Source organism: Gobius niger, assembly GCF_951799975.1.
Source record: "Gobius niger genome assembly, chromosome: 14".
Taxonomy (NCBI): domain Eukaryota; kingdom Metazoa; phylum Chordata; class Actinopteri; order Gobiiformes; family Gobiidae; genus Gobius; species Gobius niger.
Window position 1 is genome coordinate 20050581 of NC_136865.1, and position 23250 is coordinate 20073830.

Below are 23250 nucleotides of genomic sequence, written 5' to 3' on the forward strand. Positions count from 1 at the left end.
TCCATATTTATTAGGGTTACACCTGATTTCTGGGACTCGGGAGGTGCTTTTTTTTCTCTTTTTTTCAATGCACAAGTGCTGCTAGGACTGTATCACTCCTCACGCCTACGGGGAGTTAACACATTTAAATGCTCCCCGCTATGGCTCTGCAGGGATTCGCGCTAATGGGTGAAATAGTAATGTCAGCATATGGCCTATAAACAATTAGAGGACACAGTGTGCGCTGGTGAATGGCCTTGTTAGGTTTGAAATATGCCAGTGTCCGACGTGAGCGGTCATTGTCACGCCCCTGATGAGTGTAGCAGCCCACAAGTTGAAATAACAAAGTATGAGGATGATACCCCAGGGATAATATTCAGTGCTGGCCAAGTTGTATTGGAATAAAAACATACTTAATAATAAAAAGTCACCACAAATAAAAAAGCTCACACGCTCTAATATTTCATTTGACTGCCATCAAGCTTTGATCTCAGCTGTGGCATTGCTTCAGTAAGCTCCTGCAATGTCAAAAGATCCAGTGTTCACGAATATTCTCGCTCTTTCTCAACGTGAGCCCGATGAATCGTATTGTCATCCTGGAATATGCCCGTGCCAAGAACAAATCCCTTGGTGGAACAACCTGGTTCATTCAGGATGTTCAGCTGATCTCATTCTTGTGGCTCATAGTGTTGCTGAGCCTAGACCTGACCAACTGCAGCAAAAGCAGATCAGAACAGTTAGTCAAATCTGGTCAGGCAGTGTAGATGCTAAGGTGAAAGGTCGCTTGATAACTGTTCAGAACCAGAGGGTAACGGCAAGGCTTAGCTCAAGGGTTAGTCTTCGTGAATGTTTTGAATAGTCTGTTTATATAATTAATGTGGTTATTTGCTTAGCCGAGGATTAAAATGCTATGCTAAAATGCTATGACCTGCGCTATATTTTACACTTTGAAACAGCGGCGGTGCCAGACATTTGTCCCAGGAGAGGCTTAGGGGGTGCTGAGGTCTTACTTGGGGGTGCTCACAAAACATGCAATTTTTGGTCTATTAATAAACATAACATACATAATAAACACGCACGCACCCTGAAATGTGTAAGACGTCGAAGAAGGTGCTGTGTGGAGGAGGAGGACGCTCTGGACCTGCATTTAACTCCAGCGGCACCAAGGATGTCATGTCGTAATCTCCCCTCACACTCTGCATCCTGGAGCTGCTTCTATCTCGAACGCTAGTACACGGTTAATGTTAAAGCTGAGCTGATTATCAGACGGATGCCCACGACTTGAGAGAAGGGCAACACGTTCATGACCTAAGTGAATTTCTTTCTGCTGTGTATAATTTCCTCGTCCAGATATTGTCTCGCTGCTAGAGGACTGGGTCCGTTCTTGTGCTTTGGGTTCAGCCGCGCTCATGTCGCTGTATCAAAAGTGCACAATAATAACCTCTGATTTCTGTTCAGAGGAGCCTGACTTTATAACATCAGTCTAACTTCAGCTCATTGATCAAATTTAGGGAACGGCTGTATTAAAGACCCTGGAGCGTGCACACTGATGCACGGCTGCAATAGCATCACTATGGGCCTCGGACAATGCCCTGTCCTTTAGTTGGAATTAAACCTGTCCTTCTCTCTCCTTTTCATATGGAACGTTTGAGCAATGTTTCTAGAGATAACTAGTGCTCCTTTGATTTACTATAGTGGCCAAAATCTTTGGGGGTGCTTTGGCAATCTCAGGGGTGCTCAATCACCCCCTAGCCCCCCCCCCCCCCCCCCCCCCCCTCCCCCCTGACGCCACCCCTGTTTTGAAATAATGTGTAAGATTTTGAACTGGCCTGGAGCGCCCTCTGTCGGTAGCAGCGGGAATGACACATGATAGAATACTGATTACAAAGTGTTCACTGTTCCCGTCATGATTTGAGGGCAGGGTCGGTGATGGGTTTTAACCTCTTCACTCGCGCCTGAACCGAGCACATTCTCCAGTTTGGCTTTACCCAAATCTAGAAGCTTCTTGAAAAAAAAGTGTCTAAATAGCAACAAAATGGGACAAAAACGAGGATGAGAAATAAAACAAAAGAGCGACAAAAAGATGAGGGAAAAAAAACGAAAAGTGACAAAAATGTGACGAAAAATGGACAAAAACGTAACAAAAATACCACAAAAGAGCAATAGGAAAGTGAGCAAAAAGATTTTTCAGTTTTGTGGGTCTTAGCTTTCAAATGAGGCGTTACTGTGGCCTATAGGCAGCAACCTTTTAGATTTGGGAAAAACTGAACTGAAGAAAATGCACTTGGTTAAGTGCATTTTAAGTTAAATGTGGAGGGCAGTTTTGCGTTGCTTCTCCATGACAAAATCCCGTAGATGGAAGTGCCACCTGATTGCTGAAAACTGTGTGAATAGGTGTGTTTTTGACGAGGGAACGTTCGTAATAAAGTCGATTTTGCATTTTTAAAAATCTCCTTTGATATTCAGTGTAAGCCCCGCGGTCATCGTCGCATCACTGACTCAAAGCCACGGTGGAAGTTGAAACGTCCCAGTGTGATGCAACCAGTGGACAGTTCTGAGCTAATCCACTGGAGCGCAGCCTCAGCGGGCGCTCCCTCTGCTCTTCATTACAGGGCCGTAATCCTGCCCCACCGCCGTCAAGAGAGCTCCCAGTCGCTGTGAGGTGTTCAGAGCCAACAGAAGAGCGGAGACCACATGGTGACACAGACGAGCGGGCGATCGATAAGGGCCACTTTCAGGAGGACAGTGAGCGTGCAAGTGTTATGTGTGGATGAAGAAAAACAAAACTATGGGGAATGGGGAGTGCACAAAAACAAAAAATCATACTAAAAATACTGAATACAAATTATTCATTGGTATACTAATGGAACATGGGGGAGTTTATGTTTTCAAATACATGGTAAAGGCTTAATTTCATCGATCTGTGTTGTTGATACAGTATATATTATGCATTAAAGACTATGATATCATCTTAAATCATTGCTGGGTCCTCCAAAGTAGTTCCCGCTAGTTCAATGGGGGAAACTGGAGTGTGACACATTTAAAAAATCCAATCTTGGGGCAACTTTACAAGCACCACCAAAAGATACAAGAAGATGCAGACTATTTGAATAATAATTCAGTTTTTGGGCCCATCTCTGCAGCTAAATACTATGAATTAGCATCATCCTTTAATGATTCCCGGGGTGGATAGTGATCCTTGAAAATGCTTTGGTTGGAGGAAGAGGAAGCTTGTGAAAAGGGGGCGAGGAAGGGAGTAGATATAGAAGGAATAAGAGTGAAAGATTAATGCGAGCAGACAGCGCTGGAGTGGGCTGAAGGGCCCTGAGCACCACTCCAAGTCTGTCCGACCAATGAGGGCCCAGCTGCAGACGCATCGTTTCAAAGCACTCACATCTCGCCTTTCTCTCTCAGATCGCTTACTATGAAGAAGTTATTTTTAGAGTGAGGCTCCTGTCGCCGCTTGTAAATATGAGATCACAGTAATGAGAGGGGCGCAGTGCAGGAAAAGGTTAATTAAAATCATAAAGTGTCTCCGCCGCCATTTCTCTTCATTTGTTGTAAACATACAGGAGCCAACAGCGCGGCCGGCCCTGTCTGTTTCTCCTGCTTATTAATGGGAAGACGTGAAAGGAGCATGGAGGTAATTCTGGAAAGGATCCGGCGCTGTTTTGAAGAGGGCTTTTAAAACTTTGTGCAAAAAAAGGGGCGTGCAGCTTGGAAAAAGCTTATTTGGATTTTCATCGCCTTAGTAACAGTTATTATCATTTTTAACCTCTTGACCCCCGCCTTAACCGAGTGCATTTACTCCAGTTTAGTTTTACAGTGTGACGCCTCATTTGAAAGCTAAGACCTACAAGCCTAATCTAAGCTTCTTCCGCGTTATGATTGTCACGGTTTCATCCTTGTTGTTTGTGTTTTCAACATTTTTGTTTCTTTTTTGACCAGTTTTGGTCACATTTTCGTGGCTTGATCACAGCTACATTACACACACAAAAAACGGTGACAAAAATGAGACAAAAAAAAATCAATGAAAACATGACAAAAATGGTGGTAAAAATGTGGCAAAAAATAAACAAGATAAAAACACACACAGAAAAACAACTAAAACTTGACAAACTAAAATAAGAAGGAAGATTAGAATGAGTTTTGTAGTTCTATCGGTTGTAAGCTCCAGTCGACTCGAGAAGCTTTTAGATTTGGATACAACTGGGGTAAAATGTGCTTGGTTATATTTCAGGATTTTTGACATAGGGTCTCATTTAGTTATCCAGAGTGTTGTTGATTTGTGGAGTTATTTTTTTTAATTCATGCAGTGAGTCCTTATATTTGAAGAGTTTAGTGGTGCTAGGCTAGTGCTCGGCTAGTGCATGTCTATGGTAGCTAGTAGCCTGCATTAAAAACAGTCTAACCCAAGCACAGTGCATCTGAGGCAAATCACTTATAACACCAGACGACTGATATAAATGTCTGTGTTGACTGAATCATTTTGCTTTTACAAGTCATTTATATTTGAGCAGCATCAGCTTCCTGGTTGCAAGCTATGCAGCGACAGAGTGATCTGCTTGGTTACCAGATCTACAGTAGTTTGTTTACCTGCGGCCGGCATTACTACACGTGGAATTCACAAAGGAGCTTTCTAATGTTTTTAATGCAGGCTACTAGCTACCAGACATGCACTAGCCTAGCACCACTAAACTCTTCAAATATAAGGACTGCATGAATTAAAATCATGAAATATCCCTTTAAGGCAGGAGTAAGGGATTAAAGACATTTTGAAAGGACAGTTCTTTGTGAAATGATTTGAAGAGCAAAGTTGTTAGGGGTACAGTTAAGGTTACGCTGCTTTATTTGTCATTATTCCACAACTGTACCACTGTATTTCACCAATCCTTCGACGCTGAAAAGTTAGCCTTGATAAATGTGTTCTTTCTCTTTAAAAGGGCTAGATGCAAGTTGGCCATTTTATACTCACTACTGTCACCTCAGGCCATATGTGTAACTGCACCTTCTATATTAAGCTCGTGCATGACGGCAATTCGGGCCGAAGTGACACCTTTTTGAGTGACAGTGCAGGATTTTAGAGGCAGTTGTGGTTAACAGGTCTGGGCTCATTCTACACATTAGGACATGGCTGGAACATGTAGGGAGAGGAAAATACTTCATTTGAACATTTTTAAACTCTGTATAGTCCCTTTAATGGTCCCTCTTGATGATGTTCAACCTCTTCAGCAATCCATGTGTTGATTGGCAGGCCCGCATTTTACTACCACACAATGGTTTCAGACACAGAGCCCACACAATCGCTGCATTCAAGTTCACTGGAGAAGCGCCGATAACTCGCACTTTACTGAGAGCCGAGGGGAACAACAGTAGCTCTCCTTATCAGCCGCTTGATGCAATGTTTACCGGCTTTATAATTAATTATGAAAATTAGCCGGAGCGGTAGGCACGCTGAGAAGAGGAATCAAGATCCCCGCGCTTATCTCCACTTCGCAGCCCTGACGGTTTTGCAATTTGAATGACACCTTGCGCACAAAGACACATATCGCATTACTTTTAAATGCACCGGGAAGCTGTTCAGTCGACATAAAAATGCAAGAGAGGAACAAGGAAACAAAGGTGCATTGAGTGACTTTACAGCTGTGTATAAAATTAGCCTGCAACCTCTGATCCTAACAAGATTCAGATGCTGCTCATTATTAGTTTGTCAAAAAGCAGCACGCGGTGTTAGCACGGCGCGTCTATATTTGTAAGCATTGATCTGGGAAAACGTGGGTGAAGCAAATACACACAGGAGAACACAAACAAGCAATTATACTCCCAGCGGCTGACATGACATTTCACTGGTGTTCCAGGTAAAAAAAAAAAAAAAAAGAATAAAAATAAGACAAGAGGAAAGTGCATTTTTGTTTGCTATATCATTCAGGGAGAGAAGAAGAATGTAAAACAAAGCCTGTCTATGTGTAAAAATAGCCGCGCCATTGATACTTGTGTTTTTATCTTTGGTCTCAGCAACAAAAGGAAACCAAAAGCCTACACAGAAGGCAAATCCTCCAGCTGTGCTCCTGACCAAGCTCCTATAGCTCAAGACCTTATATTCTACTAACACATTGCTCTGAATTACTAGTTGAAAGATGGGTCAAACAAAGGAGAACAATTCCTTACGAGGTCTAAAGTCAGGACACAGCACATAAAATTGCAGAGGAGAGTGTTTTAAAAGTAACATTTCTTGAAAAAAGTAGTAAATGTCATTCAAACCGAACTGAATGGATAAACTTTGGCTTTGTTTGTTTTGATCCCTTCAGGGAGACTAAAGGGGGAGTATGATTGATATGTCGAGGAAAATTACTTTCTATTCTGGTCAAAAGGAAGCGGCTGAGGCGTCTCATAGTGCTGCTGCTGCTTTAAAGGAACAGGCCACTGTTACACTGTTTACATACTGAGATATGTTCTTTTCTGAGTTTAGACGATGTGTACCTGTCTGGTCGTTGTGCGTGCGCTCAGTCAGCAAAAAGACCGAAGATGTTGTTAGCATTTAGCCTCTCCCCCTCTCTTCTATGGGAACAGGGTCAAGTTTGAAGCGACCAAGCTCTTCCACGTTTTCCTGATTTAAATACGGTTACGAGAGTACCATATTTTCCGGATTATAAGTCGCACTTTTTTTCATAGTTTGGCAGGGGGTGCGTCTTATACTCCGGAGCGACTTATGTGTGTTTTTTTTTTTCCTTTTTTTGAATTCAAATAAATAATTTCACATGCCACTAGGGGGCGCTGCCGGCTAATCGACTAGCAGAAAGAAAGTTTGGAGTGAGCGAGAAAGTGGAGGTTCTTACCACGGTCTAAAAGCAAGATGGCCACAGCTAGAAGAACTAGTTTGCAAATGAGAGCGTGAAAAACGTGCTGCCGGGAGAGGCTTGTCAACAGATTTCAATGGATTTAGTGATTGGAGTGAGTGAGTGAGTTTGTAATGTTCTTTATGCTGTAGTTTTCTGAATTGTTTATGTGATGTTAACATACCAGACACCTATTTATCGCTGTTTATGCTTCATGTAGCTAACCATCTATGTGTCACGTTAGCATACTGTACCTATTGAGCTTATAGTCCGGAAAAAACGGTAGTTACATGATCCAAGTATAGTCACACAAAATTAAGCACTTCGACGTCCATGCAGTAAGTGAAGATATTCCTGCCCAGACGTCGAAGTGCTCCTAAGATGTTATTACGCCTTGCAATATAGTCCCCCTTTTTATCCGCTTAGAAAATCGACATGTTTATTGTAACTATACTTGGATTGTGTAACCACTCATGTCACCATATTTAAATAGGGAAAACATGGCTAACTTCCCCCCTGTTTGGCCCCATAGAGGAGAGGAGGAGAGGCTAAATGCTGACAACATCTTCGGTCTTTTTGCGTACATATAGATATAACATATCTCAGTATGGAAAAATGGAGGCCTATTCCTTTAAAGATGGTCAAAGTTCGTAATGTAAATTATTTTTCTCCGTAGACCCAACCTTTTATTCACCGTGAGATACTTTACAAAATAATAATGGCGCAGGGCTACACACGTTTTGAGGACACTTGAGTAACTACTTATAGAAAGCCTTTGGGAAGCTACTTGGAAAGGGCTGACGAGCCACTGCAGCTCCTGAGCTTCTGGTTGGAAACCCCTGACATAGACCATGCCAGGACTTGTACAGATGGCACTGTCCGCTCAGTTTTTATTTATTGGGAAAACTCCCAATACACACTTCTATGTCTCGTTCCATAATATTCTACCTTAAAATCCCCCCGTTCAGATTAAGGATACAGGATATTTTTGGAAATGAGTGAAAGTGCGCTGCCAAGTTCCCTCATCCTATTTTCTCTCTTTCTCCCACTGGACTTGTGTGTGTGTGGAGAAGTAGTGCAGATGGAGCCGCTCTGTGTACAGTATGTGCAGACCAGACTGGGTGAGTCCTCCTCTCTAACTCGGCTTCACGGCAACTTGGGATCAAAGGAGAGGCGCCGGGAGACATGAGCCGTCCGCGGGGAACGCCGGGATTAGCCGGATTAGCTCAAACGCACCATTGATAGTGCTGGGTTTTCCTGGTGGGTTTTCCTGGACAGATAGGCACAGCTTTGGCACTGGGCCACTTACCTGTAGCCAGCATTGTCCCAATTCTCTACATGGATTTTCCAGCCAAACAGTTGGATCAGATGTGTGTGTTTTGTTTGATAAAATAAGTATCCCGGTAAAACAAGGTGGTACAGGGTTTGCTGTAATGTTTTCAACACATTTGGCTGCAGGACTTAGTTTCACCATCAAAGTCATTTATGGACAAGCTCTATATAGTGTAAAACCATAGATACATTTGAAGTCATACAGTGGGAGGAAAATGTATGTAGTAGAAAATGTATTAAACAGGATGAATCTTGGACCATTCCTCTTTACAAAACTGTTGCAGTTCAGCGAGATTCCTGGGTTCACTTACTTTTCCTCCCTGTCCTGTGAATGTTTACATGTTATGGCCATTAAAAATATGACAACATGTAATTGTTGGGGTGGTATTAGTTTAAGCAGACACTGTTACTCATTCCTATGATTTTGATTAAGGTCAGACCACATTTTATGATCAATTTAGGCCGAAATGTGAGAAATTCCAAAGCGTTCACATACATTTTCCTCCCACTGTAAATGAGTCTAAAAATGTATAGCGTCAAATATATTAAAATATAACCACAAGGAGTCATTCCATTATACTAGATTAAGAGGAATTCATGGCTGTCCAATGTGAGGCTAGATCAGGGCTTGCGCTGTATATTTGCCTCGTCATTATAATCAATGCAATGAGTTCAAAGTGAGACATGCAGTGATAAAGGGAAACCTGTCTCTAAGGGGAAGTTGGTGAGAGCCACGTGATCATCTTACAGTTGTGTTGAATTTGAATGTCTTTATTGACTTTCTCACTGAGTTTTCTTCTTCTTCCTCTCTGTCCTCTGCCTGACGACTCAAAATTGCCCATATGGTGTATATGCACACAAATGATGGGATTTGCGTCTCTTTTCTGGGGGCTGAGTCTTTTTTGGTGCATTTCCTTTTGACTTTAGAGCAAAAAGCTTTCACATTTGTCGACTGCTCCATTGTTGCTCTGATTCTTGTGTTTGTTCGGGAGAGCTCTGGGTAAAATTGACTGAGAAAAAGATCCAGCTCTTTGTATAACTGAGGTCCAGTTCAAACCGTTCACCTTAAAGAGCCGTTCAAAAGAGCGTCGGTCATGACGCCGCATCACTACACAAATGATTCATGACTTGGACTTACCGTCAGTAGCTGGCAGTCTGCAATGTCAATTTGAAGTATTGATTTATTTGTGTGAGACACCAATCATTTCTCATAGGAATAAACGTAAATGGGTGCCAGGACATATGCCATCAGACCCTCCATTTACATGTTCCTTGAATTAATAACATTTTTTAACTTCTTTACATGTTTGAAAAGACTTTCTTCCCTTCCAACCGTCCAGTGATGACGAGATTTCACAATGAAGTGCTAATTGTGTAATCTCTCAAGTTTCAAGTTTCAGTTTATCCTGTGAAACAAAACCTTAATTTCCGATAAACAGATATACATTCCCTGCCCTGAGTGTGGGTGTGTGCAGCATACAATGACAAAACATTGCTTTAGCTTCTCGGAAATGCCTGCCTTCATGCGGTGATAATAAGTGGCTAAATAAAGTAGGAGGCCTTAACATAATTAGTTTGCGTGATCGGCCCTGTGAGACTGCAAGATCCACAGCTCGGCGCGGCGCATTTCTCTGATTTAGCTCAACATCTCCCTCTCAGGACGCCCTTATTCCCCTTGTTTTTGTCTCGCGGTGCAGAACGTATAATTTTTCCGCTGGCATTTACGGCGCAGATGATGCAGGAGGAGTTCTGTATAGCTGTGTATACGCCGCGCACTGCTCAACTTAAAGACTGTATATCTGTATGCACGCTGCGGCGATGTGCCCCAAAGGGCTCCCTGCTGAAAACAGATCCGAAACGGGAATCAGAGGAGAGAAAAGGAGAGAGGAGAGAAAATAGTAAGAAGACTTAAAGTGAAGGAGTGCAAAGTAAAATGGCAGGGAAGCCATTAGGAATAATTTTAGCGTTGTGAATTCCCTATACCAAACCAAACCAAGTATTTCACAGCATGTAAGTGGCATATGTGTTGTCACTTCCATCCATCATTTTCTCTCGCGTCCAGGGCCAGGTCACAGAGGCATTAAGTTAAGGTGAAAGTATACTTTATTCATCCCCTTAGGAAATTCGTACTATGCATTTGACCCATCCTCAGTGCCGCTGGGGTGACCTGTAGGAGCAGGGAGCAGCCAGTGGAGGCCGGGGCTTGGCGACCCATCTCCATGGTCAGAAACATCTGGCTGGAGGATTAACCTATTGTACATGTTTTTAGTTGTAGGGGAAACAGAGTACCCGGAGGAAACCTATGGGGAGAACATGCAAACTCCACACAGAAAGGCTCTGTACGTCCTGGGAATCGAACCCGGGACCTTCAACTGAAACAATCAACTTCCCTTAGTGCTGACCCTGGACCCAACAGGCATCAAAACTTGGTCTCTAAAATTCTATATATTTTTTAACCTTATTTTTAGATACCAGCTGTAGTCCATCCATCCATCCATCCATCCATCCATCCATCCATCCATCCATCCATCCATCCATCCATCCATCCATCCATCCATCCATCCATCCATCCATCCATCCATCCATCCATCCATCCATCCATCCATCCATCCATCCATCCATCCATCCATCCATCCATCCATCCATCCATCCATCCATCCATCCATCCATCCATCCATCCATCCGTGTCCTGGGTCTTCCACGAGGCCTCCTCCCAATAGGACATGCCTGGAACACCACCCGAGGAAGGTGGCCAAGAGGCAGAACAGATGCCCTTGCCACCAGTTGTAGTACCTAACCTTTTTTTTCTCTCGATAACATGCAGCATGCCTTGACTGTATATTATGGCCCATGCAGGTGACACATTACAACACTGCGGAGATCCAAAGTGCTCTGATAAGTCTCACCTGCGTCTGTTCTCTACCTCCATCCGTCACCAGGACCGTCCCGCTGAGAGACACCCCCGCCCCACGCACACACACACACACATGCACACACACTAGGCCCTGTAACTACACCTCCTCCTTGCGTTTGTGCATTAAACAACAACAGCATAGCGACCGCAAACCAACGCGCTGCATGTCGAGTAATGGGAATACCAAGGCTCCCACCTCAGCTGCAGCGCGCCCTGAGCGTGTGTGATGAATTCTGGGTCCGTGCAGCACATGAAAAGTCAAGCATGTGTTGTTATTTATTATGGTCCCTCCGAGGTCTGCTCCCCTGGTCTCCGGTGGTCGCGGTGGAGCTTGCAAAGACCCCCTTTTTCTCATTGTTGTGTCTTATCTGCAGTCCTGTCAGGGAGTGAAGACGGAGGCGGCGGACTGCAGGGGGGAAGGGGCCCGCACCAGGCAGCAAGGGCCACAGCCGGAATAGGATTGTTTTTCTTTGAGGAGATTGAGGCTGCACTTTGTCATATTGGGTTTTGCTTCCGACTTTAGAATGTGATGATGCCACTCTCTCGAATGAGACATGAGCTAGTTCGCTGTATGGTATTTTCAAAAGATTTCAAAAGGAAAATCCGCAAAGGTTTAGCCATTACCACACTATTCATGCGGCGACGCCACAACATCTGCATATTAACAATAGTCTGCCCCCATCCCATTCAAACATGCGGGTCTATATAACATGGTAATGTTATCTGAAAGGCAGCGACGTGCCGCAAATAGATGGTTATGAATTTTCTTGTATTCTTTTAAAAGCGAAGGAGAGCAAGAGGTGGGGGAGTGGGAGGGGCTTACAGTGAGATTATGTGAAAATCAGGAAGTGAATCTACTGGATATTTTGTTTCAGCCGTTTTTGATCAATGTTGCATTTTCTAGCCAGCAAAGAGCAAGAAAGCAATAAAGATAACAATATATAATACCCCCTCTTCAACTTAAATTTTCAGTATTCTTGATGCAACCCATGTGGCTAAGTTACCTGTTTGCTCTGGTTGATAATAAGACTATTAAAATACATATTTCTGTGCAAATGTAGTGGTAGCCTACTGGACAAAGTAGCAGTAGTCATTAATGCTCACTGTTGTGCATATTTGTGAGCACCGCAGAACTGTGTGTATTTTCATGTGTTCATTACTATTCGCATGTTGTCCCCTGTCCCCAGTGACCCGAGCCTGGCCTTAGCCATCCGGAAACTCCAGTCAATTATCATTTCCCTACATGTACGTCTCGGTCTGATCTCTGTGGCCACGTTACATCGGTTGAATTTCAACCTACCATTCAGTGAGTGGGGGAGGCGGGCTCCCAAATATCCCGAAATTGAAATTGAAGCCTTGGCTGCCCCCTTGAGTTATGACTGTTTGCTACACTCACTCGGGCACATCACATACGTCACGACCAAATGCTAGCAATGGGGTAAAATCCCATCTAATCAATTCAAACTTTAAAAGGATTTCACCCCTCCCACCTGAAAACGGAGCTCAATTGTGAAGATACAGACCCTCTGTACAAAATAAGTACGAGGGTATGGTAAGACCAGGCTACAGTGACCCTGTTTCAGACGGTGGGTCGTTGGTGTCGCAGTCTTCAACCCTGTCCACGGAGGAACGGAGGAACCCCGCCGTCAGGGACTGGACAAGAAGAACTGAAGCTCCAACAAGGACTGGCCCCTCTGCTGAGGGACTGCCTTTGGCCCTGGGTCTCTATAGCCTGTCCGTCCATGGGAGTGGATCTCTCCATCTGTGGTCCTCCCCGAGGTTTCTTTCTTCTACCACTGGGTTTTTGGGTTTTTCCTCGCCGTGTCGGAGAGTCTAAGGACAGGAGACACCCATGTGGCTCGTCACTACTTGCTGATACTTCATGTGCCTGAACTTTATATTGTCTCGTTTACTGTTTTGTTTCATTTCTTTAATGTTTGGTGGAGCCCTGTGAGGCAACAAAAACATTATGAAGAAACTGTGATGTGTGTCTAAGTGAACCTACCCTTTCTGCTCACATACATACAATCATACATAGTAAATTACATACGATCATGGCTACTTTTACACAACCCAATCATCCCCCCAGGCTTTTACACAATCAAATACTTTACATTACATTCACCAGTTAATGACGATTAACCACGCTGCGCAATTAAATTCTGAAAGGGTAATTGTTCTCGGCGGACAGTATGTGAAGCACGTACCGATCCACGAAGAAAAAATGACCTCCACCTTTTCCCCTCCTTTATCTGGCGACGACATTATCACGAGTGGTAAAGGTGGGCTGTAACTGCTGGTGATTTCACGCAGCATGACTCTGAGCGGCGCGGTGTAAAAAACATAACGGGGAAGACGCTTCAATCGCTCCCACAGCAGGCCTAAACCACACACCAATCACAAAATTATATAGTGCCCCAGAGAGCAACTGTTATGTTTTGTCAAATGTTTCTTTTTAGTAGTTCACGTCGGCTAATTTATAAACATCTACATGATATAGGTACGGTGTATGCCAAATAAACAGATGCACTGATCTGGAGTAAAGAGAATGGAAATTGTGTAGTTCTCAAACAAGTCCCAAACATAAGTGCTAACTAAAGAAAGTCATATGTTTGTTAGAAAGCCATTGTTACTTCAATACAGTAGTGGGCAGATATTGTGCATTACAGAAAAGAAACTAACCATTTGTTCCAGCCATGTTTTTGCTATTGTTTTCTTTGTCATAATACCTCACAACTAGGCTCTTTCTTTCGCGGTAATAACAGCCTCCTCGCCGGTAAATGGTGGCCCAGTTTGTCCCCCATCGGTGAAATTACCTCTCGGTTTCTATAGAGACGTGTTTATAAATGCACTTTATGACTCCCCGTTCTGCCCTTTCCTCTCTCCGCTCCATCTCCTCATGCCCTCCATCTTGAAACTCACATCTCGCCTTTGTGTGGCAGGAACACCGTGGCATCTGAGAAATTATAGCTAAACCAATTTGGGACCATTGAGTCATCTTTGGAATTTGTCTTTGCCGTCAGCAGTGGACACGGACGGTAAAATGTGTGGACCATAACGCCTCTAAAAACCCAGGTGTCGCTTCGAGCCCCAAATATCTTTTTTTATAACATGCAGTCAGGTCCATAAATATTGGGACATCGACTCAATTCTTATATTTTTGGCAACACAATGGATTTGAAATGAAATAACAAAGATGTGCTTAAACTGCAGGCTTTCAGCTTTCTTTTTAGAGTATTTACATCCAAATCGGATGAATGGTGTAGGAATTACGACCGTTTGTATGTGAGCCTCCCATTTTTGGGGGCTGGCTGCTCAGCGGTTGCATGGCCTGGTGTCTGCTTTTCCCTCATTATCCCATTTATAAGGAACAGATGAGACGTCCAGAGTTCATTTCAAGTGTGATATTTGTAAAACAAACCCATCAGAGAGATAGCAAACATATTAGGCGAGGCTTAATCAACAGTTTGGAACATTATTAAAAAGAAACAACACACCAGTGCGCTGAACAACACCAAAAGACCTGGAAGACCACAGATGACACATGTGGTGGATGACCAAAGAAATCACTCTCCAGGTGGTGGATGTATGTGTCAAAGTCAACAATCAAGAGAAGACTTCACCGGAGAGAATACAGACGATTAACCACAAGGTGTAAACCACTGGTGAGCCTCAAAAACAGGAGGCTGATTAGAGGTTGCCAAAAAAACATCTACAAAACCTTTCTTCTTCTGAAACAACATCCTAGGAAAGGTGAGACAAAAATCAACTTGTACCAGAGTGATGAGAAGAGAAACATGTGGAGAAAGAAAGGAACTGCTCATGATCCAAAACATCCCTTCAGTGAAACATGGTGGTGCAGCATCATGGGATGGGCTTGTTTGGACTAATGGAACTGGTTCCCTTGTATTTATTGATGATGTCAGTTGACAAAAGCAGCAGGATGAATTCTGAAGTGTTTCGGGCAATATTATGAGCTCATATTCAGCCAAATGCTTGGACGCCGCTTCACAGTGCAGATGGACAATGACCCAAAGCTACTGCCAAAGCCACCAAAGAGCTTTTTTAAGGCAAAGAAGTGGAATGTTGTTCAATAGCCAAGTCAATCACCTGACATGAATCCAATTGAACTGCATTTCACTTGCTAAACAACAACAACACTGAAGGGAAAATGTCCCAAGAACAAGCAGGAGCTGAAGACAATTGCAGTAGAGGTGAAATCCAGTGTCTGGTGACGTCTATGCCATCTAAACTTCAGGCTGTCATTGACTGCAAAGTATTTGCAACAAATATTAAAAAGAAAAAAGTTTGATTTATAATTGTGACTTTTAGTCCCTTGAAAAGTGTGAGGCTCACATACAAACGCTAGTAATTCCTACACTGTTCTTCTGATTTGGATGTAAATAAGTAAGTCTGCAGTTCAAGCTGTTTCAGTTCATATCCATTGTGATGGTTTATAGAGCAAAAAACACAAGAATTGAGTCGATGTCCCAATATTTATGGACCTGTTTAACAGACAGATCAGTCGAAGATTCTTCAATGTCATCATCAATGGTTTTACATTACTGTACTTGAATGGAGAGCTGACTAACATCTATGTCAGTGCATCTGTCTATCATGCAAAAATGCTTAACTACTCCAATTCCCCATCCTATTATCAAGTAAATAACCTTTTATACTAGTTTAACAACAAACCTATGGCATCTGCAAGTCCCGAGAGCGTCCAACTCTTCTTTTGAATTTGGCATGGCTTTGAATGGCTCGCCCTAATTGTCCACACTCCTCTGTGTCAGTCTCTCAAATATGTTCAGATAACAGAGTAAAGGTCTTGTTTATGATAATGCATTTGTGTGGGTACCTGCCGTATATCATTTTCCCCTCTGGCTTTTCTCTTTTTGCTCGGAGGTAATGCAAAGAATAAAACAGTGTGGGTTGTCTTTCTGCTCCCTCATGCAAGTCTAATGGAGAGCTGAATCATTCCTGCGCCTATCGGAGGAGACAACGGACGTATAGGAGCGTTTGTAGCACTCAAAAGTAAAGTGCAGGGAGGCCACTGTTTCACTCCTACGGGGGTTCAGGCGTGGAGGGAGCGCTTGATGAAATTATGTAAGCAACGTGACAAACAGGTTAAACCAAAGTGTAGCGCTAAAAGTCACATTTACATGGGCAAGATAAATGCTCTTGTCGACATGAGGAGGTAACATGCAGAATTGACTTTTTGAGTTTTTAACCAAACTGTTGTATTATTACTCACATATTTGGAGTAATATGTTGCTTCATTCATGCAGGTTTGTGTAATCCTTTTTTGTTGTTGTTTCTTCTCCTGAAACAGAAAACACTTCAATTTGTATTACCTTGTAAACTCACTGTATAGATAGAATGCTGAAGTTTTCTTAAAGCCCCCTAAACCATCCCCAGACTCCTTCCTAAATAACATCATTTAAACTCAAAAACGTCATTTTAGCATGATGATATGTCGCCTTTATATCAAGGCTTGGGTGCCCAAAAGTCATAGTACATTAGTTATGGTCATAGTCGAGAACGTTGTAAGTGCAAGCTGGAAAGTAGCGTATAGTGGTGGCCAAACTTTCTTCATTGTGGGCCACATGTTGAGATGTAGATGCCATGGAGGGCCACTGACCGGTGATCAATGCAGTGAAAGATTCTATTAGGCGCATTTAGCAGATGTTTTAAAGCGTTTTAAAGTACTAAGTAACTTCTTTATCATAACAAATCCTTTTCCCTCTGGGGGTGATACAAGTGTTCATGGGATGATTGGGGGGTCTTTTATCTCCCCTGGTGTCTCTGACCAGAAAACTACACTTGCAACTTCCCCTGCACCGGGTTGGGGCCACCTATACACACTAAATGGACTCGCGAAGAAGAAGCTAACAGGCTAACGGGCAAAGCTAATTGCGGGCTAGCGCCACTTTAACAGTATTTACAGCCAAGTTGTGAAAGTGAAAAAAAAAATCTTCATTATGTAATTGGATGTACAATATCCCTCTCTCCTTTTGTCTTTTCTATCAGTGTAGTATTTACTCTCATGAACAATTAATGAGTAAAAATACGTAGCATGCTACGACACCTGCAGTGGCGCTTACGGCCTCCAGGGGCATGAGTTACTTACTACTGCCTTAACTCTGAAACCTCAGCTTTATTTAGGCTTGGGAAGCTTAATGCAGCTCTTCTTCACACTAAAATGTAAAGTATTGAGTAAATTACCCACAATTTAGTAAGGCTGTTACCAACATCTGGAAAAATGTAATGTCATCACCAGCACCTTTAGAAACGTTATGCTTCCATCATTCTATCTTTATACATCTTATATCTTTATATATCTTTTCTTATATCTTTCCTCAAAAATGTCAACGTGAAAGAAGTCAAATTTATTTCACAAAGCCAGAACAGGTCTGGTGGTGGGCAGGGATTCACCACCCTGTTTTTCCCACCAGTATAGTCTATTTGTGAATGTGTTTTCTCCATACGCCTCTGTCAGGGCCTTGAGTCACTGCGGCTGAGGCTGTAATTCCAGCAGACATGAGCAATCCGCCTGTCTCTCACCGGATCTGTTACATTACACTGTACACGACAGCGGGACGGCTGCCATGACACCCCCGACAGGCCTCCGCTGTCTCTGCCATTTAGTGCCGGAGCGGGTCGTCCTGCCTTCTACCCCCCCTTTACCGTAATACACAAGAAATGACTCAGTATGATTTGTTTAGTGGCTCATAAAAGTTGGTTGTGCAGAACTTAAAAAAAAAGACAAAATCGGGCGGTGTCGCACTGCAGTGATCGTAAATGCATTCAGAATTGGCCCGAGGGATGTGGGTTTCTGTGGTTTTCGATTAGCGTTGAAAGTGACAGAATCATTTCATAATAAAACAGGAGGTGCGTGGTGTGAGGCCAACTGGCTCAATAAACTATGATGTGACCCATATGAACTCGAAATGTGCCTGAAGACACTGGGACACATGGCTGGGCTTTCAGAGACAGGAAGGATAGAAATATCAGAAAGTGAGTTAACAATACAGTGATGAATCGATCAACAGACCAATCTGTAAAATATTCTATTATATCAGTGGTCAGCTATTACACTTATTCTTACACTTATTATTATTATTGACCGACATCATGACATTCTGCAGGTCTTGTGAAATTAAACAAAATTAATAAGGTATTTTAATACATTAGACTGTTAATATCCTGTTTCTGCTCAACCAACCAATCAGAATCAGAATAGTTTTCATTGCCATTGTTTGAGAGCAGGTTCACAAACAAGTACAAATAAGCTATAAAACTTTAAACTATAAGGCATTTTCTCGCTGATCTTCATATCAGCTTAATCCAAAACTAAAAGGTTACTGCCTAATAGTCCAGTGTAATGCCTCATTTGAAAGCTAAGACCTACAAAACTCATCTAAATGCAGCTTTTTCCTCACATTGTTGCCACTCACTTGTCGTCATCGATTTTTGTCGATTTTTGACGATTTTTGCGTTTTCATTTGTCACTTTTTCATCAGGGCAAGATTGGAACCCGAGACCTGCTTAGGACCGTCTAAGGGTCAGATGGGATTTCTGTGGGACCTCCTTTGGCTCCTGTGGCACGTTGAACTCATTGCTGCTGAAAGGTACAGCCTCTGGCACTTATACAGCATCAAACTTCAGCATGATAATGTAAGAAATATTGCAGAACTCAAGTCTGTACACATAATTGGCTTACTATTTGTGTTGTCTCTGGAAGCGTGCCCCATCTCTGATTCACTGTCTCTGCAGTCTCATGCCGTCGTCTCTACTTGACTTGTTTAATCGAGGAGGTGAGCCAGACCTGTCTCTCTCACTTTCTCTCTTCCTTCACCACGGCTCAGGAAATAAATAATAAACACATTTAATTAAAATGAAAATGCAGCGCTATTCCACGTTAATCCTAATTTATTCACTTTAATTGAGCTTCCATTTGCTTTCCCAATGGCTGGCAGCGGCGTTAATAAATAAGCTATTGTCTCGATGCCATGAAGCATTTAGCCGAGGAAATCCTAATATACTGTAGCACTTCACCTGCCTAATCAGCAGCAGCAAAACTCCCCAAAGCTCAACTTGTACATGCTATACAATACTCTCAGCCAGGGTGTAGAGTAAGTAGATACTTACAAGTTGTGTCTTTGAGTAGTTTGAGCAAGTCATTTTGATTTGCAGTAACACTTACAGTCCGGTTCACTATGTCTAGATTTCCACTGTTGTGGGATTATGTAGCGAAAAAAAAAAATATATATATTTGTAAACTTTAAGCAGTGGTTCCCAACCTATTTCCCTTGAAGTCCCCCTGTATGTGCTATACTATAATATATATATAACTGTGGTCCCCACAAATGTATCAAAACATTTGTGGGGACCACAAATAGGTATTTATTTCAAACGAATAAACTGAAATTGGAGTGTTTAATGCACCCGTAGTCCTTACTCAGTCATTTATTTATTTATTTTGCTCAAATAATAACATTGAAGTAAGTAAGTAAGTAAGTAAGTAAGTAAGTAAGTAAGTAAGTATGTAAGTAAGTAAGTGCTTTATTGTCATTGTACAAGCGTACAATGAAATAGTGTTCAGGTGTCAGTCCTGAGTTGCTGTGGCAGAGCAGTGCTGCCACTGTGTGTCTACCTGACCCTCATGACCTTGGAGGACGGGGAAACTGTATTTATGACCTGACCCTCTGACCAGGCAAAGCTCTGGGACCCCCTGCAAAGCCAGGCTTGGGAACCACTGCCTTATGGTCTAAGCAATAAGAAAAACAATGTTTCCATTTTTTCCATCAGAGTAAATGGGGAGTTCTGGTCATCGCCACGGTAACGCCATGAAACACCAGTGTTTCATTGACTTTTTTGATTGGAACGAACAAATGGATTTTTTTTTTTACTTATCAGAGCAAATGGAAACACTGCTTTTCTGATTGCTTATTTAATAAATGCTTTATAAAAAATAACTATTTCAACTGGACTGGTCTTTGAGACTGAGCACTGGTCTTATATATTAGATAAGATAAGATGGTACTTTATTGATCTCACAGATGGAGAAATTGCATTCGATGAGAGAGCATCCGGCAGCAGCACCCATTCAGTGCGCACCACTCTTTTTTTCTTTGGTGAAAGATCGTTTCACCAAAGAAAAAATATATATAGTATATATATATATATATATATATATATATATATATATGTGTGTGTGTCTATGTGTATACAGCTGTAGGTGATGACCCATTAGGCCACACCTGTGTCAGTCTGTGTTGCCAGATAAGACGGTATACCTCCTTTTGAGTCTACGTCTGCGCTATTGTTTTAAGAAGCCCTGTAAGTAGGAGACAAATTGTGCCTCAGCCCGACCCCCCTGTTCAGAAAAAAAAGAGCTTACAAAGACTTATTTAATAAAGTTTTCAAATATGTATAGTTTTGATACTCTCTACAAAAATCTGGCAAAATTGCATTGTGAACTGGACTATTAGGCTGTACATACGCAGATAAGAACAAAGAGAAAAATAAATTGTCCACACTTTCAGGTCCAAGCTTTCATTTACTAAAAATCCAATAATCAGGTCTTCAAAGCCTGGCACTGATAGAGAGTCTGAAGTTTCTGAGCGGTTCTGGTTGCTCTTGAACTCTGGCCTCTTTTGTCTGTCACTGCGGTCGGATGCAGAAGTAAACTCCCCTGTCTCCTTTCTCCTTCTCATTAGCAAATTTTCCCTTCATTACCCTAATGTCACCATTTTAGCGCTTTCTTCTCATGGCTCTGAAAATGTAATTGGGTCTTTTTGTGAGTGTGATTGTTTCTGAATGTAAAATTATGGAGGGAGTTATTTTGCCCTGCATTTTCAGCTGCCCTCATAATAAAATGTGGCTGATAGTGTTTGCAGAGAAATGTCAATCTACAATACTGTGGTGTAGTAAAAGTACATTTACAGGAACCTCTATTAGCGATATCACCTTGACCAAAACCAAAAGGTCGCCATCGATCTGCAGGTTAACACAAAACGTTCCAGCCATCTTTAAGTCTTTTCTCTTTACAAGCGGATCAGTTCAGGGCATGTGATTATCATGTTTTGCGGGGACATCTCTGCCTTGCCCTGTTCTATATAGTGTATATGTCAAGCTGTATATCCAACGCCGCGGTCCTCATCCATTTGGCCCCAGGCGCAGCATCTGCACACATCTGCAGCGCCGCACTATCCCCCAAAGTCTCGTTATCTCCTCCAGAGCTGCTCAGTGATTTATTTACCTGCTCCGCACACGCCGCTCAGGCAAAGAGGACGGGCCCAGTAAGGGAACAACAACAGGGGCGCGGGGGGAGGAGGCGAGGGGAAGAGCAGGTGCGAAGGATGCATTCAGTGACTGTTTATGGACTATAAGGGAGTCAATGAAAGAGAGGAATGGTCAAAGTGAAGGTGAATATACACATGTTAAAGCACCTCGTAAACCTATAGTCATCAAATTTATGCTAGCGTGGTCTCAAAGACATTTCTGAAACTGAAGTGGTTTCTGGTGACACTTGTTTAGGACCACTTGAGTCATGGTTTAGTCCTAGTCTGGAGATAGTGATACTTGTGGTACTCAAAAAGTCAAAAACAATTAACTCAAGGGTCTGTCTTGACCTCATATTGAATGTACATCATTGAATGTATTACCTTTACTGAGCAAACAAAGTTTTCAATGTGAACCATAGGTTGTTTGTTCCAGATGACTTCTTTTTGAGAACTTTAACTACTATGAAACAGACCTGGGCGAGTGAGAGCCTGTGATTTGGACTCTTCCTTCTGCACGTGAACAGCCAGCCCTGTACTGTCTGAAGCAGATGGGTTGGCAGCAGCTGTGGAGGTTGCCAAGGTCATCCCTGAGGTAGGAGCAGATACCGGCCTGAGAGGTGCAGCTTTTAACCACTGCCAGGTCTCACGCTGGTCCCGGGAGCTCTGCCTGTGCCCCCCGTTACCCTCCGGTCCCCCCTGGATTCGGGTCTTAGTGAATTCGACCGTGAGCTGCACATCTCCCTTCACCACACTCGGCAGCTTATATACTGGGAGCCTCACAGACGCTGAGAGAGATATACCCCAGAAAGTGCCTCCTGTCTGTGCTCCTGGACCCCGTGGACTGCTATACCCACAGTTCAGAGCATTCAAGTCACTGCCAAGACCGTGTGAGGGGTGAAGATTAAGCCAGCGCACATCTGGTTAGTCTTTGTCTAGAAAGACAAACTCCAAGAAGATATCACAACTATGCGAGGGTGGCACAGAGAGTCGAGCAGGTCGTCTTGTGATAGGAGGATCGGCCTTTCGGATCCTGAGGGGCGCACACTGTCGTTGTGTCCTTGGGCAAGACACTTCACCCACCTTGCCTCCAGTCTCTGCGTACACTGGTGTATGAATGAGAGTGTGAATGAGTGAGTGGTTCCTTGATGTAAAGTGCTTTGAGTGCCTAAAGTAGATAGAAAGGTGCTCTATAGATGTGACCATTTACTATTTATGCAAGAGTGTTGTTATGGTGGTTTTTCGAGTCAGGGTCAGGCTTGTTCCTATCCAAACTGGAAAGCTCGAATTGACTTTAGGAAAGGTTCCCACAGCAACTTCAGCACATGTGCAAAATGTTCAGACCATTTTTAATGTACTCAAAAAAGCACAGTCAATAAAGTATCGTTGACAGTGTAGGATCAAAGCCTCGGCCTTCATGATACTGGGTCTTCAGATTGAGCTCAGGGCTTGGTCATGTACAGAAGAATGATTTCCAGCCACCATCGATGCACTAATTCTCATGTGAAGTCTTTCGGAGAAATGCCGTGTTCTGTCTGAACACGGTTTTTGGAGTCATCGCACTAAATGACCCTTTTAATGTCACTTGGGAGAAAAATGGGCAATCTCTCAATTTGGCAAGAAGTGGGTCCATGGCGGGCGGCGGGTCCCGGACTTGATAGAGTGTGGAGGTTTTAAGAGGCAGGAAACCTGGTGACCTTTCCCTGTTTCCTGACGCACTGACTCGATTGCCCTTTTGAAAATGCTAATACCAAATGGGTCTCTACAAAACAGTTCCTCGGAGAAGGGCCTTGGCGCGTTTCGACAGGCAGCAGAGCGTTGTCTGTTCACGGGGGCACTGTGTCAAGTTTGCGGATTAAAGCGCTCTGTAAAATGAAACTGGCAAATGTTATTACCAGAATGG